The sequence below is a fragment of the Panulirus ornatus genome, chromosome 1 (genome assembly GCF_036320965.1).
Source record: "Panulirus ornatus isolate Po-2019 chromosome 1, ASM3632096v1, whole genome shotgun sequence".
NCBI classification, from domain to species: domain Eukaryota; kingdom Metazoa; phylum Arthropoda; class Malacostraca; order Decapoda; family Palinuridae; genus Panulirus; species Panulirus ornatus.
The window spans coordinates 64,436,593-64,461,180 of record NC_092224.1 but is presented as its reverse complement, the minus strand read 5'-3'; the positions used below and the strand labels follow the sequence as shown (position 1 = coordinate 64,461,180).

At 40.5% G+C, this 24,588-nt stretch overlaps 2 long non-coding RNA genes across 5 annotated transcripts in view; both read right to left on the bottom strand.

Moving 5' to 3' along the window:
- The window catches only part of LOC139749185 (uncharacterized), a 61,926-nt gene extending 54,973 nt beyond the window's left edge, over positions 1-6,953 (bottom strand). For 2 of the 4 annotated variants that reach the window (XR_011712903.1, XR_011712901.1), the window contains exons 1-2: positions 6,816-6,953; positions 3,271-3,413 (exon numbers count right to left, since the gene is read on the bottom strand). This is a non-coding gene — a long non-coding RNA (uncharacterized lncRNA). Of the gene's footprint in view, positions 1-1,500; positions 1,645-3,270; positions 3,414-6,815 lie in introns of all 4 variants that reach the window. The other 2 variants (XR_011712902.1, XR_011712904.1) reach the window with 2 other exon arrangements.
- Positions 6,954-8,593: 1,640 nt separating this feature from the next.
- The window catches only part of LOC139751698 (uncharacterized), a 32,681-nt gene continuing 16,686 nt past the window's right edge, over positions 8,594-24,588 (bottom strand). Inside the window, exons 7-13 of the long non-coding RNA XR_011713411.1 lie at positions 22,147-22,289; positions 17,423-17,564; positions 15,649-15,791; positions 13,868-14,010; positions 12,128-12,270; positions 10,360-10,502; positions 8,594-8,732 (exon numbers count right to left, since the gene is read on the bottom strand). This is a non-coding gene — a long non-coding RNA (uncharacterized lncRNA). The remainder of the gene's footprint in view (positions 8,733-10,359; positions 10,503-12,127; positions 12,271-13,867; positions 14,011-15,648; positions 15,792-17,422; positions 17,565-22,146; positions 22,290-24,588) is intronic.

The window sequence follows — 24,588 nt, the reverse complement described above, 5'->3', positions numbered from 1 at the left end:
CACATCCCAAAATTTCCACCAAGGGCAAAAGGATTTCACTGATCAACAAGTGAACTTAAACCTTACTTGGTCCAATGATATTTATTTTATTTATTTATTTTGCTTTGTCGCTGTCTCCCGCAGTCAGCAAGGTAGCGCAAGGAAACAGACGAAAGAATGGCCCAACCCACCCACATACACATGTATATACATACACGTCCACACACGCAAATATACATACATATACATCTCAATGTATGCATATATATACACACACAGACATATACATATATACACATGTACATAATTCGTACTGTCTGCCTTTATTCATTCCCATCGCCACCGCGCCACACATGGAATAACAACCCCTCCCCCCTCATGTGTGCGAGGTGGCACTAGGAAAGACAAGAAAGGCCACATTCGTTCACACTCAGTCTCTAGCTGTCATGTAATAATGCACCAAAACCACAGCTCCCTTTCCACATCAAGGCCCCACAGAACTTTCAATGGTTTACCCCAGACGCTTCACATGCCCTGGTTCAATCCATTGACAGCACGTCGACCCTGGTATACCACATCGTTCCAATTCACTCTATTCCTTGCACGCCTTTCACCCTCCTGCATGTTCAGGCCCCGATCACTCAAAATCTTTTTCACTCCATCTTTCCACCTCCAATTTGGTCTCCCACTTCTCCTTGTTCCCTCCACCTCTGACACATATATCCTCTCTTGGTCAATCTTTCCTCACTCATGCTCTCTATGTGACCAAACCATTTCAAAACACCGTCTTCTGCTCTCTCAACCACACTCTTTTTGTTACCACACATCTCTCTTACCCTATTATTACTTACTCGATCAAACCACCTCACACCACATATTATCCTCAAACATCTCATTTCCAACACATCCACCCTCCTGCGCACAACTCTATCCATAGCCCAAGCATCGCAACCATACAACATTGTTGGAACCACTATTCCTTCAAACATACCATTTTTGCTTTCCGAGATAATGTTCTCGATTTCCAAACATTCTTCAAGGCTCCCAGAATTTTCGCCCCCTCCCCCACCCTATGATTCACTTCCGCTTCCATGGTTCCATCCGCTGCCAGATCCACTCCCAGATCTCTAAAACACTCTACTTCCTCCAGTTTTTCTCCATTCAAACTCACCTCCCAATTGACTTGACCCTCAACCCTACTGTACCTAATAACCTTGCTCTTATTCACATTTACTCTTAACTTTCCTCCTTCACACACTTTACCAAACTCAGTCACCAGCTGAGATAAACTTAACAGTACATATATATTTCTGGGTTATCATTTGCAAATATGAATTTAATCTAAAAAAAATCATATAATTCTAAAACTAATTAAGATAAAAAATTTCTTTTTCTACAGTATTGGTTTAATGAATGACATTTTCTTCAATTAATTTTTTTCTGGATTTCTGGATGCAATGGATCAATATCTATTTCATCAATAATCAACAATGGAAGAAAACTGAAAAATTAAATACTCACTTGTAAGCCAACTTGTTGGCATAAATTCCAAAGGCACCCCCACAACAAGCAAAAGAAAATGCTGATTGTCCCTTAAATGACTGCTCTCTTCATATAATTACTCAATGTCATAAGCTGTAAACCACCACTTCCTCAAGAAATAGCCTGTGGAAAATGAAATTTTCTATTCAGTGACTCACCAAGTATAACCAAATCTAGTAAATTATGTAATACAGTGAACCTCCATTCTATTGGAATGACTTGGGAGAGGCAGTTTATTAAAAGCAGGATTCAATCATATCACAAAATTTCCACCAAAGGCAAAAGGAATTCACTGATCAACAAGTGAACTTAAACCTTATATGGTCCAATGATATTTATTTTATTTATTTATTTTGCTTTGTCGCTGTCTCCCGCGTCAGCAAGGTAGCGTAAGGAAACAGACGAAAGAATGGCCCAACCCACCCACATACACATGTATATACATACACGTCCACACATGCAAATATACATCCCTAAACATCTCAATGTATACATATATATACACACACAGACATATACATATATACACATGTACATAATTCGTACTGTCTGCCTTTATTCATTCCCATCGCCACCGTGCCACACGTGGAATAACAACCCCCTCCCCCCTAATGTGTGCGAGGTGGCGCTAGGAAAGACAAGAAAGGCCACATTCGTTCACACTCAGTCTCTAGCTGTCATGTAATAATGCACCAAAACCACAGCTCCCTTTTCCCATCAAGGCCCCACAGAACTTTCAATGGTTTACCCCAGATGCTTCACATGCCCTGGTTCAATCCATTGACAGCACGTCGACCCTGGTATACCACATCGTTCCAATTCACTCTATTCCTTGCACGCCTTTCACCCTCCTGCATGTTCAGGCCCCGATCACTCAAAATCTTTTTCACTCCATCTTTCCACCTGCAATTTGGACTCCCACTTCTCCTTGTTCCCTCCACCTCTGACACATATATCCTCTTGGTCAATCTTTCCTCACTCATTCTCTCCATGTGACCAAACCATTTCAAAACACCATCTTCTGCTCTCTCAACGACACTCTTTTTGTTACCACACATCTCTCTTACCCTATGATTACTTACTCGATCAAACCACCTCACACCACATATTATCCTCCATCTCATTTCCAACAGATCCACCCTCCTGCGCACAACTCTATCCATAGCCCACGTATCCCAACAATACAACATTGTTGGAAACGCTATTACTTCAAGCATACCCATTTTGCTTTCCGAGATAATGTTCTCGACTTCGAAACATCTTCAAGACTCTCAGAATTTTCACCCCCTCCCCCACCCTATGATTCACTTCCGCTTCCATGGTTCCATTTCGCTGCCAGATACACTCCCAGATATCTAAAACACTCTACTTCCTCCAGTTTTTTCCATTCAAACTCACCTCCCAATTGACTTGACCCTCAACCCTACTGTACCTAATAACCTTGCTCTTATTCACATTTACTCTTAACTTTCCTCCTTCACACACTTTACCAAACTCAGTCACCAGCTGATATAAACTTAACAGTACATATATATTTCTGGGTTATCATTTGCAAATATGAATTTAATCTAAAAAAAAATCATATAATTCTAAAACTAATTAAGATAAAAAATTTCTTTTCCTACAGTATTGGTTTAATGAATTACATTTTCTTCAATTAATTTTTTTCTGGATTTCTGGATGCAATGGATCAATATCTATTTCATCAATAATCAACAATGGAAGAAAACTGAAAAATTAAATACTCACTTGTAAGCCAGCTTGTTGGCATAAATTCCAAAGGCCCCGCAGAACAAGCAAAAGAAAATGCTGATTGTCCCATCAATGACTGCTCTCTTCATATAATCACTCAATGTCATAAGCTGTAAGCCACTAGTTGCTCAAGAAATAGCCTGTGGAAAATGAAATTTTCTATTCAGTGACTCACCCAGTATAACCAAATCTAGTAAATTATGTAATACAGTGAACCTCCATTCTATTGGAATGACTTGGGAGAAGTAGTTTATTAAAACCAGGATTCAATCACATACCAAAATTTCCACCAAGGGCAAAAGGAATTCACTGATCAACAAGTGAACTTAAACCTTACTTGGTCCAATGATATTTATTTTATTTATTTATTTTGCTTTGTCGCTGTCTCCCGCGTCAGCAAGTTAGCGCAAAGAAACAGACGGAAGAATGGCCCAACCCTCCCACATACACATGTATACACATACACATCCACACACGCAAATATACATACCTATACATGTCAACGTATACATATATATACACACACAGACATATACATATATACACATGTACATAATTCATACTGTCTGCCTTTATTCATTCCCATCGCCACCTCGCCACACATGGAATGACAACCCCCTCCCCCCTCATGTGTGCGAGGTAGCGCTAGGAAAGACAAGAAATGCCATATTCGTTCACACTCAGTCTCTAGCTGTCATGTAATAATGCACCAAAACCACAGCTCCCTTTCCAAATCAAGGCCCCACAGAACTTTCCATGGTTTACCCCAGACGCTTCACATGCCCTGGTTCAATCCATTGACAGCACGTCGACCCTGGTATACCACATCGTTCCAATTCACTCTATTCCTTGCACGCCTTTCACCCTCCTGCATGTTCAGGCCCCGATCACTCAAAATCTTTTTCACTCCATCTTTCCACCTCCAATTTGGTCTCCCACTTCTCCTTGTTCCCTCCTCCTCTGACACATATATCCTCTCTTGGTCAATCTTTCCTCACTCATGCTCTCTATGTGACCAATCCATTTGAAAACACCATCTTCTGCTCTCTCAACCACACTCTTTTTGTTACCACACATCTCTCTTACCCTATTATTACTTACTCGATCAAACCACCTCACACCACATATTGTCCTTAAACATCTCATTTCCAACACATCCACCCTCCTGCGCACAACTCTATCCATAGCCCACGCATCGCAACCATACAACATTGTTGGAACCACTATTACTTCAAGGATACCCATTTTTGCTTTCCAAGATAATGTTGTCAACTTCCAAACATTCTTCAAGACTCTCAGAATTTTCACCCCCTCCCCCACCCTATGATTCACTTCCGCTTCCATGGTTCCATCCGCTGCCAGATCCACTCCCAGATATCTAAAACACTCTACTTCCTCCAGTTTTTTCCATTCAAACTCACCTCCCAATTGACTTGACCCTCAACCCTACTGTACCTAATAACCTTGCTCTTATTCACATTTACTCTTAACTTTCCTCCTTCACACACTTTACCAAACTCAGTCACCAGCTGATATAAACTTAACAGTACATATATATTTCTGGGTTATCATTTGCAAATATGAATTTAATCTAAAAAAAAAAAAATCATATAATTCTAAAACTATTTAAGATCAAAAATTTCTTTTCCTACAGTATTGGTTTAATGAATTATATTTTCTTCAATTAATTTTTTTCTGGATTTCTGGATGCAATGTATCAATATCTATTTCATCAATAATCAACAAGAAGAAAGCTGAAAAATTAAATACTCACTTGTAAGCCAGCTTGTTGGCATAAATTCCAAAGGCTCTGCACAACAAGCAAAAGAAAATGCTGATTGTCCCATCAGTGACTGCTCTCTTCATATAATCACTCAATGTCATAAGCTGTAAACCACCACTTCCTCAAGAAATAGCCTGTGGAAAATGAAATTTTCTATTCAGTGACTCACCCAGTATAACCAAATCTAGTAAATTATGTAATACAGTGAACCTCCATTCTATTGGAATGACTTGGGAGAGGCAGTTTATTAAAAGCAGGATTCAATCGCATCCCAAAATTTCCAAAAAGGGCAAAAGGAATTCACTGATCAACAAGTGAACTTAAACCTTACTTGGTCCAATGATATTTATTTTATTTATTTATTTTGCTTTGTCGCTTTCTCCCGCGTCAGCAAGGTAGCGCAAGGAAACAGACGAAAGAATGGCCCAACCCACCCACATACACATGTATATACATACACGTCCACACACGCAAATATACATACCTATACATCTCAATGTATACATATATATACACACACAGACATATATATATATACACATGTACATAATTCGTACTGTCTGCCTTTATTTATTCCCATCGCCACCGTGCCACACATGGAATAACAACCCCCTCCCCCCTCATGTGTGCGAGGTGGCGCTAGGAAAGACAAGAAAGGCCACATTCGTCCACACTCAGTCTCTAGCTGTCATGTAATAATGCACCAAAACCACAGCTCCCTTTCCACATCAAGGCCCCACAGAACATTCAATGGTTTACCCCAGACGCTTCACATGCCCTGGTTCAATCCATTGACAGCACGTCGACCCTGGTATACCACATCATTCCAATTCACTCTATTCCTTGCACGCCTTTCACCCTCCTGCATGTTCAGGCCCCGATCACTCAAAATCTTTTTCACTCCATCTTTCCACCTCCAATTTGGTCTCCCACTTCTCCTTGTTCACTCCACCTCTGACACATATATCCTCTAGTCAATCTTTCCTCACTCATGCTCTCTATGCGACCAAACCATTTCAAAACACCGTCTTCTGCTCTCTCAACCACACTCTTTTTGTTACTACACATATCTCTTACCCTATTATTACTTACTCGATCAAGCCACCTCACACCACATATTGTCCTAAACATCTCATTTCCAACACATCCACCCTCCTGCGCACAACTCTATCCATAGCCCACGCCTCGCAACCATACAACATTGTTGGAACCACTATTCCTTCAAACATACTTTTTGCTTTCCGAGATAATGTTCTCGATTTCCAAACATTCTTCAAGGCTCCCAGAATTTTCGCCCCCTCCCCCACCCTATGATTCACTTCCGCTTCCATGGTTCCATCCGCTGCCAGATCCACTCCCAGATCTCTAAAACACTCTACTTCCTCCAGTTTTTCTCCATTCAAACTCACCTCCCAATTGACTTGACCCTCAACCCTACTGTACCTAATAACCTTGCTCTTATTCACATTTACTCTTAACTTTCCTCCTTCACACACTTTACCAAACTCAGTCACCAGCTGAGATAAACTTAACAGTACATATATATTTCTGGGTTATCATTTGCAAATATGAATTTAATCTAAAAAAAATCATATAATTCTAAAACTAATTAAGATAAAAAATTTCTTTTTCTACAGTATTGGTTTAATGAATGACATTTTCTTCAATTAATTTTTTTCTGGATTTCTGGATGCAATGGATCAATATCTATTTCATCAATAATCAACAATGGAAGAAAACTGAAAAATTAAATACTCACTTGTAAGCCAACTTGTTGGCATAAATTCCAAAGGCCCCCCCACAACAAGCAAAAGAAAATGCTGATTGTCCCATCAATGACTGCTGTCTTCATATAATCACTCAATGTCATAAGCTGTAAACCACCAGTTCCTCAAGAAATAGCCTGTGCAAAATGAAATTTTCTATTCAGTGACTCACCAAGTATAACCAAATCTAGTAAATTATGTAATACAGTGAACCTCCATTCTATTGGAATGACTTGGGAGAGGCAGTTTATTAAAAGCAGGATTCAATCACATCCCAAAATTTCAGCCAAGGGCAAAAGGAATTCACTGATCAACAAGTGAACTTAAACCTTACTTGGTCCAATGATATTTATTTCATTTATTTATTTTGCTTTGTCGCTGTCTCCCGCATCAGCAAGGTAGCGCAAGGAAACAGAGAAAAGAATGGCCCAACCCACCCACATACACATGTATATGCATACACGTCCACACACGCAAATATACATACCTATACATCTCAATGTATACATATATATACACACACAGACATATACATATATACACATGTACATAATTCATACTGTCTGCCTTTATTCATTCCCATCGCCACCGCACCACACATGGAATAACAACCCCCTTCCCCCTCATGTGTGCGAGGTAGCGCTAGGAAAGACAAGAAAGGCCACATTCGTTCACACTCAGTCTCTAGCTGTCATATAATAATGCACCAAAACCACAGCTCCCTTTCCACATCAAGGCCCCACAGAACTTTCAATGGTTTACCCCAGACGCTTCACATGCCCTGGTTCAATCCATTGACAGCACGTCGACCCTGGTACACCACATCGTTCCAATTCATTCTATTCCTTGCACGCCTTTCACCCTCCTGCATGTTCAGGCCCCGATCACTCAAAATCTTTTTCACTCCATCTTTCCACATCCAATTTGGTCTCCCACTTCTCCTTGTTCCCTCCTCCTCTGACAAATATATCCTCTGGTCAATCTTTCCTCACTCATGCCCTCTATGCGACCAAACCATTTCAAAACACCGTCTTCTGCTCTCTCAACCACACTCTTTTTGTTACCACACATCTCTCTTACCCTATTATTACTTACTCGATCAAGCCACCTCACACCACATATTGTCCTCAAACATCTCATTTCCAACACATCCACCCTCCTGCGCACAACTCTATCCATAGTCCACGCATCGCAACAATACAACATTGTTGGAACCGCTATTACTTCAAGCATACCCATTTTTGCTTTCCAAGATAATGTTCTCAACTTCCAAACATTCTTCAAGACTCCCAGAATTTTCACCCCCTCCCCCACCCTATGATTCACTTCCGCTTCCATGGTTCCATCCGCTGCCAGATCCACTCCCAGATATCTAAAACACTCTACTTCCTCCAGTTTTTTCCATTCAAACTCACCTCCCAATTGACTTGACCCTCAACCCTACTGTACCTAATAACCTTGCTCTTATTCACATTTACTCTTAACTTTCCTTCTTCACACACTTTACCAAACTCAGTCACCAGCTGAGATAAACTTAACAGTACATATATATTTCTGGGTTAACATTTGCAAATATGAATTTAATCTAAAAAAAAATCATATAATTCTAAAACTAATTAAGATAAAAAATTTCTTTTTCTACAGTATTGCTTTAATGAATGACATTTTCTTCAATTAATTTTTTTCTGGATTTCTGGATGCAATGGATCAATATCTATTTCATCAATAATCAACAATGGAAGAAAACTGAAAAATTAAATACTCACTTGTAAGCCAACTTGTTGGCATAAATTCCAAAGGCCCCCCCACAACAAGCAAAAGCAAATGCTGATTGTCCCTTCAATGACTGCTGTCTTCATATAATTACTCAATGTCATAAGCTGTAAACCACCACTTCCTCAAGAAATAGCCTGTGGAAAATGAAATTTTCTATTCAGTGACTCACCAAGTATAACCAAATCTAGTAAATTATGTAATACAGTGAACCTCCATTCTATTGGAATGACTTGGGAGAGGCAGTTTATTAAAAGCAGGATTCAATCACATCCCAAAATTTCCACCAAGAGCAAAAGGAATTCACTGACCAACAAGTGGACTTAAACCTTACTTGGTCCAATGATATTTATTTTATTTATTTATTTTGCTATGTCGCTGTCTCCCGCGTCAGCAAGGTAGCGCAAGGAAACAGAGAAAAGAATGGCCCAACCCACCCACATACACATGTATATACATACACATCCACACACGCAAATATACATACCTATACATCTCAATGTATACATATATATACACACAGACATATACATATATACACATGTACATAATTCACACTGTCTGCCTTTATTCATTCCCATCACCACCGCGCCACACATGGAATAACAACCCCCTCCCCCCTCATGTGTGCGAGGTAGCGCTAGGAAAGACAAGAAAGGCCACATTCGTTCACACTCAGTCTCTAGCTGTCATATAATAATGCACCAAAACCACAGCTCCCTTTCCACATCAAGGCCCCACAGAACTTTCAATGGTTTACCCCAGACGCTTCACATGCCCTGGTTCAATCCATTGACAGCACGTCGACCCTGGTATACCACATCGTTCCAATTCACTCTATTCCTTGCACGCCTTTCACCCTCCTGCATGTTCAGGCCCCGTTCACTCAAAATCTTTTTCACTCCATCTTTCCACCTCCAATTTGGTCTCCCACTTCTCCTTGTTCCCTCCTCCTCTGACAAATATATCCTCTAGTCAATCTTTCCTCACTCATGCTCTCTATGCGACCAAACCATTTCAAAACACCGTCTTCTGCTCTCTCAACCACACTCTTTTTGTTACCACACATCTCTCTTACGCTATTATTACTTACTCGATCAATCCACCTCACACCACATATTGTCCTCAAACATCTCATTTCCAACACATCCACCCTCCTGCGCACAACTCTATCCATAGTCCACGCATTGCAACAATACAACATTGTTGGAACCACTATTACTTCAAGCATACCCATTTTTGCTTTCCAAGATAATGTTCTCAACTTCCAAACATTTTTCAAGACTCTCAGAATTTTCACCCCCTCCCCCACCCTATGATTCACTTCCGCTTCCATGGTTCCATCCGCTGCCAGATCCACTCCCAGATATCTAAAACACTCTACTTCCTCAAGTTTTTTTCCATTCAAACTCACCTCCCAATTGACTCGACCCTCAACCCCACTCTATCTAATAACCTTGCTCTTATTCACATTTACTCTTAACTTTCCTCCTTCACACACTTTACCAAACTCAGTCACCAGCTGAGATAAACTTAACAGTGCATATATATTTCTGGGTTATCATTTGCAAATATGAATTTAATGTAAAAAAAATCATATAATTCTAAAACTAATTAAGATAAAAAATTTCTTTTCCTACAGTATTGGTTTAATGAATTATATTTTCTTCAATTAATTTTTTTCTGGATTTCTGGATGCAATGTATCAATATCTATTTCATCAATAATCAACAATGGAAGAAAGCTGAAAAATTAAATACTCACTTGTAAGCCAGCTTGTTGGCATAAATTCCAAAGGCTCTGCACAACAAGCAAAAGAAAATGCTGATTGTCCCATCAGTGACTGCTCTCTTCATATAATCACTCAATGTCATAAGCTGTAAACCACCAATTGCTCAAGAAATAGCCTGTGGAAAATGAAATTTTCTATTCAGTGACTCACCCAGTATAACCAAATCTAGTAAATTATGTAATACAGTGAACCTCCATTCTATTGGAATGACTTGGGAGAGGCAGTTTATTAAAAGCAGGATTCAATCACATCCCAAAATTTCCACAAAGGGCAAAAGGAATTCACTGATCAACAAGTGAACTTAAACCTCATTTGGTCCAATGATATTTATTTTATTTATTTTGCTTTGTCGCTGTCTCTTGCGTCTGCAAGGTAGCGCAAGGAAACAGACGAAAGAATGGCCCAACCCACCCACATACACATGTATATACATACACGTCCACACACGCAAATATACATACCTATACATCTCAATGTATACATATATATACACACACAGACATATACATATATACACAAGTACATAATTCGTACTATCTACCTTTATTCATTCCCATCGCCACCGCGCCACACATGGAATAACAACGCCCTCCCCCCTAATGTGTGCGAGGTGGCGCTAGGAAAGACAAGAAAGGCCACATTCGTTCAAACTCAGTCTCTAGCTGTCATATAATAATGCACCAAAACCACAGCTCCCTTTCCACATCAAGGCCCCACAGAACTTTCAATGGTTTACCCCAGACGCTTCACATGCCCTGGTTCAATCCATTGACAGCACGTCGACCCTGGCATACTATATCGTTCCAATTCACTCTATTCCTTGCACGCTTTTCACCCTCTTGCATGTTCAGTCCCCGATCACTCAAAATCTTTTTCACTCCATCTTTCCACCTCCAATTTGGTCTCCCACTTCTCCTTGTTCCCTCCTCCTCTGACAAATATATCCTCTAGTCAATCTTTCCTCACTCATGCTCTCTATGCGACCAAACCATTTCAAAACACCGTCTTCTGCTCTCTCAACCACACTCTTTTTGTTACCACACATCTCTCTTACCCTATTATTACTTACTCGATCAAGCCACCTCACACCACATATTGTCCCCAAACATCTCATTTCCAACACATCCACCCTCCTGCGCACAACTCTATCCATACCCCACGCCTCGCAACCAAACAACATTGTTGGAACCACTATTCCTTCAAACATATCCATTTTTGCTTTCCGAGATAATGTTTTCGACTTCCAAACATTCTTCAAGGCTCCCAGAATTTTCGCCCCCTCCCCCACCCTATGATTCACTTCCGCTTCCATGGTTCCATCCGCTGCCAGATCCACTCCCAGATCTCTAAAACACTCTACTTCCTCCAGTTTTTCTCCATTCAAACTCACCTCCCAATTGACTTGACCCTCAACCCTACTGTACCTAATAACCTTGCTCTTATTCACATTTACTCTTAACTTTCCTCCTTCACATACTTTACCAAACTCAGTCACCAGCCGAGATAAACTTAACAGTACATATATATTTCTGGGTTATCATTTGCAAATATGAGTTTAATCTAAAAAAAAATCATATAATTCTAAAACTAATTAAGATAAAAAATTCTTTTTCTACAGTATTGGTTTAATGAATTACATTTTCTTCAATTAATTTTTTTCTGGAATTCTGGATGCAATGGATCAATATCTATTTCATCAATAATCAACAATGGAAGAAAACTGAAAAATTAAATACTCACTTGTAAGCCAACTTGTTGGCATAAATTCCAAAGGCCCCCCACAACAAGCAAAAGAAAATGCTGATTGTCCCATCAATGACTGCTGTCTTCATATAATCACTCAATGTCATGAGCTGTAAACCACCAGTTCCTCAAGAAATAGCCTGTGCAAAATGAAATTTTCTATTCAGTGACTCACTCAGTATAACCAAATCTAGTAAATTATGTAATACAGTGAACCTCCATTCTATTGGAATGACTTGGGAGAGGCAGTTTATTAAAAGCAGGATTCAATCACATCCCAAAATTTCCACCAAGGGTAAAAGGAATTCACTGATCAACAAGTGAACTTATACCTTACTTGGTCCAATGATATTTATTTTATTTATTTATTTTGCTTTGTCGCTGTCTCCCGCATCAACAAGGTAGCGCAAGGAAACAGACAAAAGAATGGCCCAACCCACCCACATACACATGTATATACATACACGTCCACACACGCAAATATACATACCTATACATCTCAATGTATACATATATATACACACACAGACATATACATATATACACATGTACATAATTCATGCTGTCTGCCTTTATTACCTCCTCCCCTCTCATGTGTGTGAGGTGGCGCTAGGAAAGACAAGAAAGGCCACATTCGTTCACACTCAGTCTCTAGCTGTCATGTAATAATGCACCAAAACCACAGCTCCCTTTCCACATCAAGGCCCCACAGAACTTTCAATGGTTTACCCCAGACGCTTCACATGCCCTGGTTCAATCCATTGACAGCACGTCGACCCTGGTATACCACATCGTTCCAATTCACTCTATTCCTTGCACGCCTTTCACCCTCCTGCATGTTCAGGCCCCGATCACAAAATCTTTTTCACTCCATCTTTCCACCTCCAATCTGGTCTCCCACTTCTCCTTGTTCCCTCCACCTCTGACACATATATCCTCTCTCTTGGTCAATCTTTCCTCACTCATTCTCTCCATGTGACCAAACCATTTCAAAACACAGTCTTCTGCTCTCTCAACCACACTCTTTTTGTTACCACACATCTCTCTTACCTTATTATTACTTACTCGATCAAACCACCTCACACCACATATTATCCTCAAACATCTCATTTCCAACACATCCACCCTCCTGCGCACAACTCTATCCATAGTCCACGCAACGCAATAATACAACATTGTTGGAACCGCTATTACTTCAAGCATACTCATTTTTGCTTTCCAAGATAATGTTCTCAACTTCCAAACATTCTTCAAGACTCCCAGAATTTTCACCCCCTCCCCCACCCTATGATTCACTTCCGCTTCCCTGGTTCCATCCGCTGCCAGATCCACTCCCAGATATCTAAAGCACTCTACTTCCTCCAGTTTTTTTCCATTCAAACTCACCTCCCAATTGACTCAACCCTCAACCCTACTGTACCTAATAACCTTGCTCTTATTCACATTTACTCTTAACTTTCCTCCTTCACACACTTTACCAAACTCAGTCACCATCTGAGATAAACTTAACAGTACATATATATTTCTGGGTTATCATTTGTAAATATGAATTTCATGTAAAAAAAAATCATATAATTCTAAAACTAATTAAAGTAAAAAATTTCTTTTCCTACAGTATTGGTTTAATGAATTATATTTTCTTCAATTAATTTTTTTCTGGATTTCTGGATGGAATGTATCAATATCTATTTCATCAATAATCAAGAATGGAAGAAAGCTGAAAAATTAAATACTCACTTGTAAGCCAGCTTGTTGGCATAAATTCCAAAGGCTCCGCACAACAAGCAAAAGAAAATGCTGATTGTCCCATCAGTGACTGCTCTCTTCATATAATCACTCAATGTCATAAGCTGTAAACCACCAATTGCTCAAGAAATAGCCTGTGGAAAATGAAATTTTCTATTCAGTGACTCACCCAGTATAACCAAATCTAGTAAATTATGTAATACAGTGAACCTCCATTCTATTGGAATGACTTGGGAGAGGCAGTTTATTAAAAGCAGGATTCAATCACATCCCAAAATTTCCACAAAGGGCAAAAGAAATTCACTGATCAACAAGTGAACTTAAACCTTACTTGGTTCAATGATATTTATTTTATTTATTTATTTTGCTTTGTCGCTGTCTCCCGCCTCAGCACGGTAGTGCAAGGAAACAGACGAAAGAATGGCCCAACCCACCCACATACACATGTATATACATACACGTCCACACACGCAAATATACATACCTATACATCTCAATGTATACATATACATACACACACAGACATATATATATATATATATACACATGTACATAATTCGTACTGTCTGCCTTTATTCATTCCCATCGACTCCGCGCCACACATGGAATAACAACCCCCTCCCCCTCATGTGTGCGAGGTGGCGCTAGGAAAGACAAGAAAGGCCACATTCATTCACACTCAGTCTCTAGCTGTCATGTAATAATGCACCAAAACCACAGCTCCCTTTCCACATCAAGGCCCCACAGAACTTTCAATGGTTTACCCCAGACGCTTCACATGCCTGGTTCAATCCATTGACAGCACGTCGACCTTGATATACCACACCGTTCCAATTCACTCTATTCCTTGCACGCCTTTCACCCTCCTGCATGTTCAGGCCCCGATCACTCAAAATCTTTTTCACTCCATCTTTCCACCTCCAATTTGGTCTCCCACTTCTCCTTGTTCCCTCCACCTCTGACACATATATCCTCTCTTGGTCAATCTTTCCTCACTCATGCTCTCTATGCGACCAAACCATTTCAAAACACCGTCTTCTGCTCTCTCAACCACACTCTTTTTGTTACCACACATCTCTCTTACCCTATTATTACTTACTCGATCAAACCACCTCACACCACATATTGTCCTCAAACATCTCATTTCCAACACATCCACCCTCCTGCGCACAACTCTATCCATAGCCCACGCCTCGCAACCATACAACATTGTTGGAACCACTATTCCTTCAAACATACCCATTTTTGCTTTCCGAGATAATGTTCTCGACTTCCAAACATTCTTCAAGGCTCCCAGAATTTTCGCCCCCTCCCCCACCCTATGATTCACTTCCGCTTCCATGGTTCCATCCGCTACCAGATCAACTCCCAGATCTCTAAAACACTGTACTTCCTCTAGTTTTTCTCCATTCAAACTCACCTCCCAATTGACTTGACCCTCAACCCTACTGTACCTAATAACCTTGCTCTTATTCACATTTACTCTTAACTTTCCTCCTTGACACACTTTACCAAACTCAGTCACCAGCTGAGATAAACATAACAGTACATATATATTTCTGGGTTATCATTTGCAAATATGAATTTAATCTAAAAAAAAATCATATAATTCTAAAACTAATTAAGATAAAAAATTTCTTTTTTCTACAGTATTGGTTTAATGAATTACATTTTCTTCATTTAATTTTTTTCTGGATTTCTGGATGTAATGGATGAATATTGATTTCATCAATAATCGACAATGGAAGAAAACTGAAAAATTAAATACTCACTTGTAAGCCAACTTCTTGGCATAAATTCCAAAGGCCCCCCACAACAAGCAAAAGAAAATGCTGATTGTCCCATCAATGACTGCTGTCTTCATATAATCACTCAATGCCATAAGCTGTAAACCACCGGTTCCTCAAGAAATAGCCTGTGGAAAATGAAATTTTCTATTCAGTGACTCACCCAGTATAACCAAATCTAGTAAATTATGTAATACAGTGAAACTTCATTCTATTGGAATGACTTGGGAGAGGCAGTTTATTAAAAGCAGGATTCAGTCACATCCCAAAATTTCCACCAAGGGCAAAAGGAATTCACTGATCAACAAGTGAACTTAAACCTTACTTGGTCCAATGATATTTATTTTATTTATTTATTTTGCTTTGTCGCTGTCTCCCGCGTCAGCAAGGTAGTGCAAGGAAACAGACGAAAGAATGGCCCAACCCACCCACATACATATGTATATATATACACGTCCACACATAAAAATATACATACCTATACATCTCAATGTATACATATATATACACGCACAGACATATACATATATACACATGTACATAATTCATACTGTCTGCCTTTATTCATTCCCATCGCCACCGCGCCACACATGGAATAACAACCCCCTCCCCCTCATGTGTGCGAGGTGGCGCTAGGAAAGACAAGAAAGGCCACATTCGTTCACACTCAGTCTCTAGCTGTCATGTAATAATGCACCAAAACCACAGCTCCCTTTCCACATCAAGGCCCCACAGAACTTTCAATGGTTTACCCCAGACGCTTCACATGCCCTGGTTCAATCCATTGACAGTACGTCGACCCTGGTATACCACATCGTTCCAATTCACTCTATTCCTTGCACGCCTTTCACCCTCCTGCATGTTCAGACCCCGATCACTCAAAATCTTTTTCACTCCATCTTTCCACCTCCAATTTGGTCTCCCACTTCTCCTTGTTCCCTCCACCTCTGACACATATATCCTCTCTTGGTCAATCTTTCCTCACTCATTCTCTCCATGTCGACCAAACCATTTTAAAACACCGTCTTCTGCTCTCTCAACCACACTTTTTTTTACCACATATCTCTCTTACCTTATTATTACTTACTCGATCAAACCACCTCACACCACATATTATCCTCAAACATCTCATTTCCAACACATCGACCCTCCTGCGCACAACTCTATCCATAGCCCACGCTTCGCAACCATACAACATTGTTGGAACCGCTATTACTTCAAGCATACCCATTTTTGCTTTCCAAGATAATGTTCTCAACTTCCAAACATTCTTCAAGGCTCCCAGAATTTTCGACCCCTCCCCCACCCTATGATTCACTTCCGCTTCCATGGTTCCTTCCGCTGCCAGATCCACTCCCAGATCTCTAAAACACTCTACTTCCTCCAGTTTTTCTCCATTCAAACTCACCTCCCAATTGACTTCACCCTCAACCCTACTGTACCTAATAACCTTGCTCTTATTCACATTTACTCTTAACTTTCCTCCTTCACACACTTTATCAAACTCAGTCACCAGCTGAGATAAACTTAACATTACATATATATTTCTGGGTTATCATTTGCAAATATGAATTTAATCTAAAAAAAAAATCATATAACTCTAAAACTAATTAAGATAAAAAATTCTTTTTCTACAGTATTGGTTTAATGAATTATATTTTCTTCAATTAATTTTTTTCTGGATTTCTGGATACAATGGATCAATATCTATTTCATCAATAATCAACAATGGAAGAAAACTGAAAAATTAAATACTCACTTGTTAGCCAACTTATTGGCATAAATTCCAAAGGCCCCCACAACAAGCAAAACAAAATGCTGATTGTCCCATCAATGACTGCTGTCTTCGTATAATCACTCAATGTCATAAGCTGTAAACCACCACTTCCTCAAGAAATAGCCTGTGGAAAATGAAATTCTCTATTCCGTGACTCACCCAGTATAACCAAATCTAGTAAATTATGTAATACAGTGAACCTCAATTCTATTGGAATGACTTGGGAGAGTCAGTTTATTAAAAGCAGGATTCAATAACATCCCAAAATTTCCACAAAGGGCAAAAGGAATTCACTGATCAACAAGTGAACTTAAACCTTACTTGGTCCAGTGATATTTATTTTATTTATTTATTTTCCTTTGTCGCTGTCTCCCGCCTCAGCGAGGTAGCGCAAGGAAACAGATGAAAGAATAGCCCAACCCACCCACATACACATGTATGTACATACACATCCACACACGCAAATATACATACCTATACATCTCAATGTATACATATATATACACACACAGACATGTACATAAATACACATGTACATAATTCATTCTGTCTGCCTTTATTCATTCCCATCGCCACCGTGCCACACATGGAATAACAACCCCCTCCCCCCTCATGTACACGAGGTGGCGCTAGGAAAGACAAGAAAGGCCACATTCGTTCACACTCAGTCTCTAGCTGTCATGTAATAATGCACCAAAACCACAGTTCCCTTTCCACATCAAGGCCCCACAGAACTTTCAATGGTTTACCCCAGATGCTTCACATGCCCTGGTTCAATCCATTGACAGCACGTCGACCCTGGTATACCACATCTTTCCAATTCACTCTATTCCTTGCACGCCTTTCACCCTGCTGCTTGTTCAGGCCCCGATCACTCAAAATCTTTTTGACTCCATCTTTCCACCTCCAATTTGGTCTCCCACTTCTCCTTGTTCCCTCCACCTCTGACACATATATCCTCTTGGTCAATCTTTCCTCACTCATTCTCTCCATGTGACCAAATATTTTCAAAACACCCTTTTCTGCTCTCTCAACCACACTCTTTTTGTTACCACACATCTCTCTTACCCTATTATTACTTACTCGATCAAACCACCTCACACCACATATTATCCTCAAACATCTCATTTCCAACACATCCACCCTCCTGCGCACAACTCTATCCATAGCTCACGCATCGCAACCATAGAACATTGTTGGAACCGCTAATACTTCAAGCATACCCATTTTTGCTTTCCAAGATAATGTTCTCAACTTCCAAACATTCTTCAAGACTCCCACAATTTTCACCCCCTCCCCCACCCTATGATTCACTTCCGCTTCCATGGTTCAATCCGCTGCCAGATCCACTCCCAGATATCTAAAACACTACTTCCTCCAGTTTTTTTCCATTCAAACTCACCTCCCAATTGACTTGACCCTCAACCCTACTGTACCTAATAACCTTGCTCTTATTCACATTTACTCTTAACTTTCCTCCTTGACACACTTTACCAAACTCAGTCACCAGCTGAGATAAACTTATTTTATTTTTTTTTTTTTATTATACTTTGTCGCTGTCTCCCGCGTTTGCGAGGTAGCGCAAGGAAACAGACGAAAGAAATGGCCCAACCCCCCCCCATACACATGTATATACATACGTCCACACACGCAAATATACATACCTACACAGCTTTCCATGGTTTACCCCAGACGCTTCACATGCCTTGATTCAATCCACTGACAGCACGTCAACCCCGGTATACCACATCGCTCCAATTCACTCTATTCCTTGCCCTCCTTTCACCCTCCTGCATGTTCAGGCCCCGATCACACAAAATCTTTTTCACTCCATCTTTCCACCTCCAATTTGGTCTCCCTCTTCTCCTCGTTCCCTCCACCTCCGACACATATATCCTCTTGGTCAATCTTTCCTCACTCATTCTCTCCATGTGCCCAAACCACTTCAAAACACCCTCTTCTGCTCTCTCAACCACGCTCTTTTTATTTCCACACATCTCTCTTACCCTTATGTTACTAACTCAATCAAACCACCTCACACCACACATTGTCCTCAAACATCTCATTTCCAGCACATCCATCCTCCTGCGCACAACTCTATCCATAGCCCACGCCTCGCAACCATTCAACATTGTTGGAACCACTATTCCTTCAAACATACCCATTTTTGCTTTCTGAGATAATGTTCTCGACTTCCACACATTCTTCAAGGCCCCCAGAATTTTTGCCCCCTCCCCCACCCTATGATCCACTTCCGCTTTCATGGTTCCATCCGCTGCCAGATCCACTCCCAGATATCTAAAACACTTCACTTCCTCCAGTTTTTCTCCATTCAAACTCACCTCCCAATTGACTTGACCCTCAACCCTACTGTACCTAATAACCTTGCTCTTATTCACATTTACTCTTAACTTTCTTCTTCCACACACTTTACCAAACTCAGTCACCAGCTTCTGCAGTTTCTCACATGAATCAGCCACCAGCGCTGTATCATCAGCGAACAACAACTAACTCACTTCCCAAGCTCTCTCATCCCCAACAGACTTCATATTTGCCCCTCTTTCCAAAACTCTTGCATTTACCTCCCTAACAACCCCATCCATAAACAAATTAAACAACCATGGAGACATCACACACCCCTGCCGCAAACCTACATTCACTGAGAACCAATCACTTTCCTCTCTTCCTACACGTACACATGCCTTACATCCTCGATAAAAACTTTTCACTGCTTCTCACAACTTGCCTCCCACACCATATATTCTTAATACTTTCCACAGAGCATCTCTATCAACTCTATCATATGCCTTCTCCAGATCCATAAATGCTACATACAAATCCATTTGCTTTTCTAAGTATTTCTCACATACATTCTTCAAAGCAAACACCTGATCCACACATCCTCTACCACTTCTGAAACAACACTGCTCTTCCCTAATCTGATGCTCTGTACATGCCTTCACCCTCTCAATCAATACCCTCCCATATAATTTACCAGGAATACTCAACAAACTTATACCTCTGTAATTTGAGCACTCACTCTTATCCCCTTTGCCTTCGTACAATGGCACTATGCACGCATTCCGCCAATCCTCAGGCACCTCACCATGAGTCATACATACATTAAATAACCTTACCAACCAGTCAATAATACAGTCACCCCCTTTTTTAATAAATTCCACTGCAATACCATCCAAACCTGCTGCTGTGCCGGCTTTCATCTTCCGCAAAGCTTTTACTACCTCTTCTCTGTTTACCAAATCATTTTCCCTAACCCTCTCATTTTGCACACCACCTCGACCAAAACACCCTATATCTGCCACTCTATCATCAAACACATTCAACAAACCTTCAAAATACTCACTCCATCTCCTTCTCACATCACCACTACTTGTTATCACCTCCCCATTTGCGCCCTTCACTGAAGTTCCCATTTGCTCCCTTGTCTTACGCACTTTATTTACCTCCTTCCAGAACATCTTTTTATTCTCCCTAAAATTTAATGATACTCTCTCACCCCAACTCTCATTTGCCCTTTTTTTCACCTCTTGCACCTTTCTCTTGACCTCCTGTCTCTTTCTTTTATACATCTCCCACTCAATTGCATTTTTTCCCTGCAAAAATCGTCCAAATGCCTCTCTCTTCTCTTTCACTAATACTCTTACTTCTTCATCCTACCACTCACTACCCTTTCTAATCAACCCACCTCCCACTCTTCTCATGCCACAAGCATCTTTTGTGCAATCCATCACTGATTCCCTAAATACATCCCATTCCTCCCCCACTCCCCTTACTTCCATTGTTCTAACCTTTTTCCATTCTGTACTCAGTCTCTCCTGGTACTTCCTCACACAGGTCTCCTTCCCAAGCTCACTTACTCTCACCACCCTGTTCACCCCAACATTCACTCTTCTTTTCTGAAAACCCATACAAATCTTCACCTTAGCCTCCACAAGATAATGATCAGACATCCCTCCAGTTGCACCTCTCAGCACATTAACATCCAAAAGTCTCTCTTTCGCACGCCTGTCAACTAACACGTAGTCCAATAACGCTCTCTGGCCATCTCTCCTACTTACATAAGTATACTTATGTATATCTCGCTTTTTAAACCAGGTATTCCCAATCATCAACTCTATCGCAACCATACAACATTGGGGGAACCACTATTCCTTCAAACATACTCATTTTTGCTTTCCGAGATAATGTTCTCGACTTCTTCAAGGCTCACAGAATTTTCGCCCCCTCCCCCACCCTATGATTCACTTCCGCTTCCATGGTTCCATCTGCTGCCAGATCCACTCCCAGATCTCTAAAACACTCTACTTCCTCCAGTTTTTCTCCATTCAAACTCATCTCCCAATTGACTTGACCCTCAACCCTACTGTACCTAATAACCTTGCTCTTGTTCACATTTACTCTTAACTTTCCTCCTTGACACACTTTACCAAACTCAGTCATCTGCTGAGATAAACTTAACAGAACATATATATTTCTGGGTTATCATTTACAAATATGAATTTAATCTAAAAAAAATCATATAATTCTAAAACTAATTAAGATCAAAAATTTCTTTTTCTACAGTATTGGTTTAATGAATTACATTTTCTTCAATTAATTTTTTTCTGGATTTCTGGATGCAATTCATCAATATCTATTTCATCAATAATCAACAATGGAAGAAAACTGAAAAATTAAATACTCACTTGTAAGCCAACTTGTTGGCATAAATTCCAAAGGCCCCCCACAACAAGCAAAAGAAAATGCTTATTGTCCCATCAATGACTGCTGTCTTCATATAATCACTCAATGTCATAAGCTGTAAACCACCAGTTCCTCAAGAAATAGCCTGTGGAAAATGAAATTTTCTATTCAGTGACTCTTACAGTATAACCAAATCTAGCAAATTATGTAATACAGTGAACCTCCATTCTATTGGAATGACTTGGGAGAGGCAGTTTATTAAAAGCAGGATTCAATCACATCCCAAAATTTCCACCAAGTGCAAAAGGAATTCACTGATCAACAAGTGAACTTAAACCTTACTTGGTACAATAATGTTTATTTTATTTATTCATTTTGCTTTGTCGCTGTCTCCCGCGTCAGCAAGGGAGCACAAGGAAACAGACGAAAGAATGGCCCAACCCACCCACATACACGTGTATATACATACACGTCCACACACACAAATATACATACCTATACATCTCAATGTATACATATATATACACACACAGACATATACATATATACACATGTACATAGTTCATACTGTCTGCCTTTATTCATTCCCATCGCCACCGCGCCACACATGGAATAACAACCCCCTCCCCCTTATGTGTGCGAGGTGGCGCTAGGAAAGACAAGAAAGGCCAAATTCGTTGACACTCAGTCTCTAGCTGTCATGTAAAAATGCACCAAAACCACAGCTCCCTTTCCACATCAAGGCCCCACAGCACTTTCCATGGTTTACCCCAGACGCTTCACATTCCCTGGATCAATCCACTGACAGCACGTCAACCCTGTATACCACATCGTTCCAATTCACTCTATTCCTTGCACACCTTTCACCCTCCTGCATGTTCAGGCCCCGATCACTCAAAATCTTTTTCGCTCCATCTTTCCACCTCGAATTTGGTCTCCCACTTCTCCTTGTTCCCTCCACCTCTGACAGATATATCCTCTTGGTAAATCTTTCCTCACTCATTCTCTCCATGTGACCAAACCATTTCAAAACACCGTCTTCTGCTCTCTCAACCACACTTTTTGTTACCACACATCTCTCTTACCCTATTACTACTTACTCGATCAAACCACCTCAGACCACATATTGTCCTCAAACATGTCATTTCTAGCAAATCCACCCTCCTGCGCACAACTCTATCCATAGCCAATGCCTCGCAACCATACAACAATGTTGGAACCACTATTCCTTCAAACATACCCACTTCTACTTTCCGAGATAATGTTCTCGACTTCCAAACATTCTTCAAGACTCCCAGAATTTTCGCCCCCTCCCCCACTCTCTGATTCACTTCCACTTCCATGGTTCCATCCGCTGTCAGATCCACTCCCAGATATCTAAAACACTCTACGTCCTCCAGTTTTACTCCATTCAAACTCACCTCCCAATTGACTTGACCCTCAACCCTACTGTACCTAATAACCTTGCTTTTATTCACGGGGGGGCGAAAATTCTGGCGAAAATTCTGGGGGCCTTGAAGAATGTGTGGAAGTCGAGAACATTATCTCGGAAAGCAAAAATGGGTATGTTTGAAGGAATAGTGGTTCCAACAATGTTGTATGGTTGCGAGGCATGGGCTATGGATAGAGTTGTGCGCAGGAGGATGGATGTGCTGGAAATGAGATGTTTGAGGACAATGTGTGGTGTGAGGTGGTTTGATCGAGTGAGTAACGTAAGGGTAAGAGAGATGTGTGGAAATAAAAAGAGCGTGGTTGAGAGAGCAGAAGAGGGTGTTTTGAAGTGGTTTGGGCACATGGAGAGGATGAGTGAGGAAAGATTGACCAAGAGGATATATGTGTCGGAGGTGGAGGGAACAAGGAGAAGAGGGAGACCAAATTGGAGGTGGAAAGATGGAGTGAAAAAGATTTTGTGTGATCGGGGCCTGAACATGCAGGAAGGTGAAAGGAGGGCAAGGAATAGAGTGAATTGGAGCGATGTGGTATACCGGGGTTGACGTGCTGTCAGTGGATTGAATCGGGGCATGTGAAGCGTCTGGGGTAAACCATGGAAAGCTGTGTAGGTATGTATATTTGCGTGTGTGGACGTATGTATATACATGTGTATGGGGGGGGGGGTTGGGCCATTTCTTTCGTCTGTTTCCTTGCGCTACCTCGCAAACGCGGGAGACAGCGACAAAGTATAATAAAAAATAATAAAAATAAATTATTCACATTTACTCTTAACTTTCCTCCTTCACACACTTTACCAAACTCAGTCACCAGCTGAGATAAACTTAACAGTACATATATATTTCTGGGTTATCATTTGCAAATATGAATTTAATCTAACAAAAAATCATATAATTCTAAAACTAATTAAGATAAAAAATTTCTTTTCCTATGGTATTGGTTTAATGAATTATATTTTCTTCAATTCATTTTTTTCTGGATTTCTGGATGCAATT